This window comes from Bufo gargarizans, chromosome 6 (genome assembly GCF_014858855.1).
Source record: "Bufo gargarizans isolate SCDJY-AF-19 chromosome 6, ASM1485885v1, whole genome shotgun sequence".
Lineage (NCBI taxonomy): Eukaryota > Metazoa > Chordata > Amphibia > Anura > Bufonidae > Bufo > Bufo gargarizans.
The window spans coordinates 246,371,253-246,378,643 of record NC_058085.1 but is presented as its reverse complement, the minus strand read 5'-3'; positions in this window follow the sequence as shown (position 1 = coordinate 246,378,643).

Genomic DNA, 7,391 nt, shown 5'->3' with positions numbered 1-7,391 from the left:
GTGCGGTATTGTTCCGGGATTTTAGCTGCGGTATTTTGTCCAGTCAAATACCATACAAGGGACAGAACTGAAGACATCCTGATGCATACTGAACGGATTGCTTTCCATTCAGAATGCATTAGGACAAAACTGATGCGTTTTTTTCCGGTATTGAGACCCTTAACCGGATTTCAATACCGGAAAAGAATAACGCTAGTGTGAAAGTACCCTAACCAAGCTTTACTGTATCGTGAGGAGATACCATAACTCAGGAGTGCCTGTTGGAGACTGTCCATCTGTTTGCGGAACGGAACGTCTTGCCGTCTATAGAAATGTCCTATTATGGACAAGAATAGTACATGTTCGGATGCGGTCAGCACACACTGAAGTGAATGGGTCTGCATCTGACCCACAAAATATATGAGGATCTGATGGAGACAAAGAACATGCTCGTGTGCTTACTTGCGGATTTTCTTCAGATCTCACCTTTGAATTGCATCACTGAATGTCCCAGCAGTCAGACCCTACACATCTAATATTTATCCCCTTATAACCAGAATACCCCTTTAACTCCATGTTAAGCAGGCCAATATTGGCCTTGATAACATGAAAAATGTTTAGATTTTGCCCGTTTGCAGTCTGGAGGTCTTAAAGGGGTATGCCAGTTTTCTATATAGCAGCAAACTACAGCATACATGAGAAAACGGAGCACAACAAGCCAGAAATCCTTAAAACATCCGAGACAAAAACCAAGAAGTTAAAAACACTTAAACTACACAGAGCTCATAAGGAGCGTCAATGGATAAGTAACTCCAAAGACCACAGCCCAAGCCCCTGATAACCCTAAGTTCACACCTGAGTGTTTTACAGCGCGTTCCTACGTGCTGTAAAACGCTCAACAAGGAGAAACCAATGCTTCCCAGCTTTTTTTTGGGCGTTTGTCGCGCGTTCCCGTACATAGACTTCAGCGGGAACGCGCGACAATGTGTGTTCGCTTGTCTCTGTATGCGCGATTGTAAACGCCGGTACAATCGCGCATACAGAGCGCTCGTTTCAGGACGCTCAGGTCTGAACCCAGGGTAAGACAAAAATCAATATGCGAAGCTTAAGGCCCTATCGTTCAGATTATCGCTAACAAGCGTTCGTATGAGCGCCAGTTAGCAATGATCTACCTGGTAATACTGCCACTACTATAAGGCCTCTTGCACACGACCGTATGGCTTTTTCAGTATTTTGTGGTCCTCAAAAAACAGATCCGCAAAAAATACAGATGGCATCCATGTGCATTGCATTTTATGCGGAACGGAACAGCTGGCCCCTGATAGAACAGTACTATCCTTGTCTGTTATGCGGACAATAATAGGACATGTCCTATCTTTATACGGAAGCGGAAAGCATATGGAGTACCTTCCGTTTGTTTTGCGGATCCATTGAAATAAATGGTTCCGTATACGGAACGTAAACGAAAAAAAAATGTTTGTGTGCAAGAGGCCTAATGGGGACGGGCAGGAGATGTGACCGCAGCATGGCAAACATGCCTGCATGTTTGCCATGCTGCGGCTGGACTCCATTGCTGCCTGTACCAGGAGACAATGCGGCCTGTGTAGAAAGAGATGAAAACAGTGGATCACATACATTCACACGACCATGTGTAATCCTTTCCGTTTTGCGGTCCGCAAATAACGGAACCGGGTGTCCGCATTTTGCGGCCAAATTACTTCCGTTTGTGTTCCGTATGTCTTCCATTTTTTTTTTTTACCGTCCGCAAAAAACGGAAGGAAAAAAAAGAGAGAGGAAAAAAAATGAATTATAAAGGCCTTAAAATATACGGAAACGGATCTGCAAAAAACGGATGACATATGGAAACCATTCCGTATGTCATCCGCAATTTGCGGATCCATTTTCTTGAATGGGGCTGCGGACAATAGTAGTACAAGCTTCATATTTTTGTGGACTAGAAATGCGGAAACAAGGATGCGGACAACATACTGAACGTTGTCTGCACATTTTCACCCATATAAATGAATGGATCCGCATCTATTCCGCAAAATGCGGAACAGATGCAGATAAAATTATACAGTGACGTGAATGTACCCTACTAAGATGAATGTGCCTAGAATGTGGTGTAAAATGTTTTTACAAAATTTGGTGCATTTCTTGCACAACATTATGTCATGATGTGTCTCTCTCAGTGAAGGGGTGTGGCTTACGAAAAAGGGGCGTTTCCTAAAATGCTGCAGTTTACCTCATAATTTTAGCAACATTTTGGCACAAGATTCTGTCCTGACCTAAGCCATTGATAAGTCTAAAGGCCTCTCTATATGGGCCTACACAGCAGGCAATTATTAGGAACCGCTCGCTCGTTCCTGAGGACTGCCTGCTCATTGCAGGGGATGAGAGCTGCTTTTACATGCAGCAGTCACCTCTGCAGTGTGGGGAAGAGCGATTGCTACAGTAATTGCTCGTCCCCATACACATTCATTGTTTGTTGATCGCTGTTTATACAGCATGATCTGCTGCCCAGAAATAATGATTTAGGTCAACGTTTGCTCATTCATCGGTGGCACCTATACACGTTATTGCTGGAGATCCTCCTGTGGTACGTCATTCCAAGCTCTTTCAACCTTGATTTGTAGTTAGGGATGCCATCTTTCCCAACAAAACATATTGGCCAAGTTAAGCCACACCCCAAAGGGGTGTGTGGATGGGGGGGGGGGCGTGGTTTAACAAGGGGTGTTAAATCGCTTTCATACTGTGACTCCCAGTAATATAAATGCACCCATTAGTGCCTCCCAGTAATTTTAATATCCTCAGTAATAGTAATGTCCCCATTAGCCCCCCCCCCCATAATTAATAGTGCTCCCATTAATAGTAATGACCCCATAAGTGCACCCCAGTAATAGTAATGTCCCCATTAGTGTGCCCCAGAATTGATCAGACCCGCAGTACTGTATAAGTAATGCCCCCATTAGTGCACCCCAGAATTAATAATGCCCCCATTAGTGTCCCCCAGTAATAGTAATGTCCCCATTAGTGTGCCCCAGAATTGATCAGGTCCGCAGAATAAGTAATGCCCCCCGAATTAATAATGCCCCCCATTAGTGTCCCCCAGTAATAGTAATGCCCCCATTAGTGCCTCCTAGTAATATTGATATCCCCAGTAATAGTAATGTGCCCATTAGTGTCCCCCAGTAATAGTAATGCCCCCTTTAGCACCCCCCAGAATTAGTAATGCCCCCATTAGTGCCTATCAATAATAGCAATGCCCCAATTAGCACCAACCAGTAATAGTAATGCCCCCATTAGTGCCCCCCAGTAAGAATAAGGCCCTCATTAGTGCCCTCTTCTCTGCTTCTGCAAAAAAAAGAACACACCTCATCTATGTGTTTGCACTGCTGTTAACACTCGAAGCTCAGGACCTGCGCTCCAGCGCGATGATGTCTGCCAGGTCCTGTCCTGAGCTTCCAGGGAGCAGCGAGTGTTCACAACGGCGCCATCAAATTGAGGAGGTGAGGTTTTTTAAGTGGGGAGGGGCGGGAGGTAAAGGCAGTACTAATGAGCGCTCAACAATGGAAGCACTAGGCAATTATTTTTGCACATGGAAAAAAATTACCGGCATCGGCACTAAATTACCGGCTTGGCCGGTGAGTTACCGGCTGGGTGCCAACCCTACCTGTAGTTCACACAAGGTGGTTTTTGGCTGCTGAGCGTGAGAGTCCCAGACTCTGTGGGAGAGATCTGGTAATCAAGCTGGCCAGAAGATCTGCTGGATACCTTGAAGAGCGAATCTTCCGTACATCTGCTTCAGTGACTGTTTTGTAGGTAGTTTAAGCCCCTTCAGCACAAGAAATATCAGAGCAAATGTCTGCCTAAGGCTATATGCACACGGACGTTAGGGCTCCGTGCCCGTGCTGCGGACCGCAAATTGCGGTCCGCAGTCCACAGGCACAGGCCGTGGGGCAGCCGCATGCTGGAACCATTCACTTGAACGGGGTCCATTATCCGCATCCGACGGTCCGCACCGCAAAAAAGTAGTGCATGCACTACTTTTTTGCAGTGTGGAGACATGGCCAGAAACACCATGGAAGCACTCCGTAGTGCTTCCGTGGGGTTCCGATCTGTGCCTCCGTTCCGCATCTCTGATTGCGGACCCATTCAAGTCCACGATCCGTGATGTAGAATGCACACGGACGGTGCCCGTGTATTGCGGACACGCTGTATGCGGGCCGCAATACAGCCACAGAGGGCACACGGTCGTGTGCATGTAGCCTAAGGCTACTTTCACACTTATGGCAGAGGAACTGCCTGCCGGATCCGTCAAAACATGCAATCTGATGGCATTTATCAGACGGATCAGGATCATGCGGTATTATCTCCGTATTATCTCCGTCCTGAAAAGGCAAAAAGACTGAACTGAAGAAATCCTGATTAGTGATGTCCCGAACTATTCGCCGGCGAATAGTTCCCGGCAAACATAACTTGTTCGCGTTCGCCGCTGCGGGCGAACATATGCGATGTTCGGTCCGCCCCCTATACATCATCATTGAGTAAACTTTGACCCTGTACCTCACAGTCAGCAGACACATTCCAGCCAATCAGCAGCAGACCCTCCCTCCCAGACCCTCCCACCTCCTGGACAGCATCCATTTTCGATTCATTCGGAAGCTGCATTCACAGTGAGAGGAGGGAGAGTACTGCTGCTGCTGATTCAATAGGGAAAGCGTTAGCTAGGGCATTGTTCTGTGTCCACAGACTCATCTACTGTAAGGACAGCATCCAGACAGCACCCCAAAAAGCCCTCTTCAGGGCTGGTACATCAGTGTGCTTTTTTTTAATATATATATATATATATATATATATATATTGCAGTTGCCTGGCTGCCCGTGTGTGAGAGGCTGCAGGCTCAGTCACAGACAGCACACCATTCATACAGAGTGTGACAGAAAATACCTTGCAGATAAAGAAAAATTCTATTTAATATTTTCATAATCACATTTGCAAGCCTGTGTGTGTCAGGCCCACACAGACTGTACTGTGCCCACTGCCCACCACTTATATAGGTTGGCACAGTACCTTGCACGCATAGTACCACTTCACATAAAAAAAAAAATGAGAGGCAGGCCACCCCGCAGGGGCCGTCGTGGTGCTGTGATTTCCACTGGCCCTGGAATAATGCCCAGTGTTCAGAGGCCACGTACCCTGGACCCAAAAAATTCAGAGAAAATAGTTGACTGGCTTACACAGGACACCCAATCTTCAACAGCTTCCGCTAAGAACCTTGACGCACCATCCTCCTCCAGCTCAGCTTTGGTCACCTGCTCTCAAGTTACCACTCTCCCGCCCGCTGCCACCACCACCACTACCACCACAGCCGCTTCACTTGATCCCTCAGAGGAGTTATTTACACATCAGTTGTATGAAATTAGTGATGCGCAACCATTATTGCCAGGGGATGTAGATAACAGGGATATGTCTCAGTCAGGCAGCATTTCACACATGGACGTACAGTGTGATGATGATGATGATGTTGTACCCGCTGCTGCTTCCTTTTTTTTTTTCAAATAAGGCAATCCCAAACCTCTACTCAGTGATTGAAAAGGAAGTCATGGCATCTCTGGCATACAGTGTTGGGGCTAGGGTCCATCTGACCACTGATACCTGGTCGGCAAAGCACGGTCAGGGCAGGTATATCACCTACACTGCGCATTGGGTCAACCTGCTGACGGCTGCCAAGCATGGAATGCGTGGCTCTGCAGCGGAGTTGGTGACACTGCCACGACTTGCAGGCAGGCCTACTGCCACCTCCTCTACTCCTCCTACTCCATCCTCTTCCATAACCTCCTCGGCTGAGTCCTCTTCTGCTGTGGCGTCTGGCTGCACATCAACTGAATCCCCCCAGCTTCCCAGGGGCTATTCCACATCCCGGATATGAAAGTGTCACGCTGTCTTGGGGTTGACTTGCCTGAAAGCAGAGAGCCACACTGGACCAGCACTCCTGTCCGCCCTGAACGCACAGGTGGATCAGTGGCTGACCCCGCACCAACTGGAGATCGGCAAAATGGTGTGTGACAATGGAAGCAATTTGTTGGCGGCATTGAATTTGGGCAAGTTGTCACATGTGCCGTGCATGGCACATGTGTTGAATCTCATCGTACAACGCTTTGTGTCTAAGTACCCAGGCTTACAGGACGTCCTCAAGCAGGCCAGGAAGGTGTGTGGCCATTTCAGGCGTTCCTACACGGCCATGGCGCACTTTTCAGACATTCAGCGCCGAAACAACATGCCAGTAAGGCGCTTGATTTGCGACAGCCCGACACGTTGGAATTCAACACTCCTACTGTTCGACCGCCTGCTCCAACAAGAAAAAGCCGTCAACGAGTATTTGTATGACCGGGGTGCTAGGACAGCCTCTGCGGAGCTGGGAATTTTTTTGCCACGTTACTGGACGCTCATGCGCGATGCCTGTAGGCTCATGCGTCCTTTTGAGGAGGTGACAAACCTAGTCAGTCGCACCGAAGGCACCATCAGCGACCTCATCCCATTTGTTTTCTTCCTGGAGCGTGCCCTGCGAAGAGTGCTGGATCAGGCTGTAGATGAGCGTGAAGAGGAAGAGTTGTGGTCATCACCAACACCAGAAACAGCCTTGTCATCATCTCTTGCCGGACCTGCGGCAACGCTGCAAGAGGAGTATGAGGAAGAGAAGTCAGAGGAGGAATGTGGCTTTGAGGAGGAGGAAGACCAACCACAGCAGGCATCCCAGGGTGCTCGTTGTCACCTATCTGGGACCCGTGGTGTTGTACATGGCTGGGGGGAAGAACAGACCATCAATGACATCAGTGAGGAGGAGGAACGGGAAATGAGTAGCTTGGCATCCAACCTTGTGCAAATGGGGTTTTTCATGCTGTCATGTCTGTTGAGGGACCCTCATATAAAAAGGATGAAGGAGAACGACCTGTACTGGGTGGCCACGCTACTAGACCCCCGGTATAAGCAGAAAGTGGCGAAAATGTTACCAAATTACCGGAAGTCAGAAAGGATGCAACAGTTCAAAACCAAACTAAAAAATATGCTTTACACAGCTTATAAGGGGGATGTCACAGCACAACGGGAATCTAACAGGGGAAGAGGTGAAAGTAATCCTCCTCCTACCACGACCACAGCGGCAAGGACAGGACGCTTTACAGATGTGTTGTTGATGGAGGACATGCAGAGCTTTTTCAGTCCTACACATCGCCACAGCCCTTCGGGATCCAGCCTTAGAGAACGACTCGACCGACAGGTAGCAGACTACCTCCCCTTAACTGCAGATATCGACACTCTGAGGAGCTATGAACCCCTTGACTACTGGGTGTGCAGGATTGACCTGTGGCCTGAACTATACCAGTTTAGAACTTCTGGCCTGCCCCGCTTCA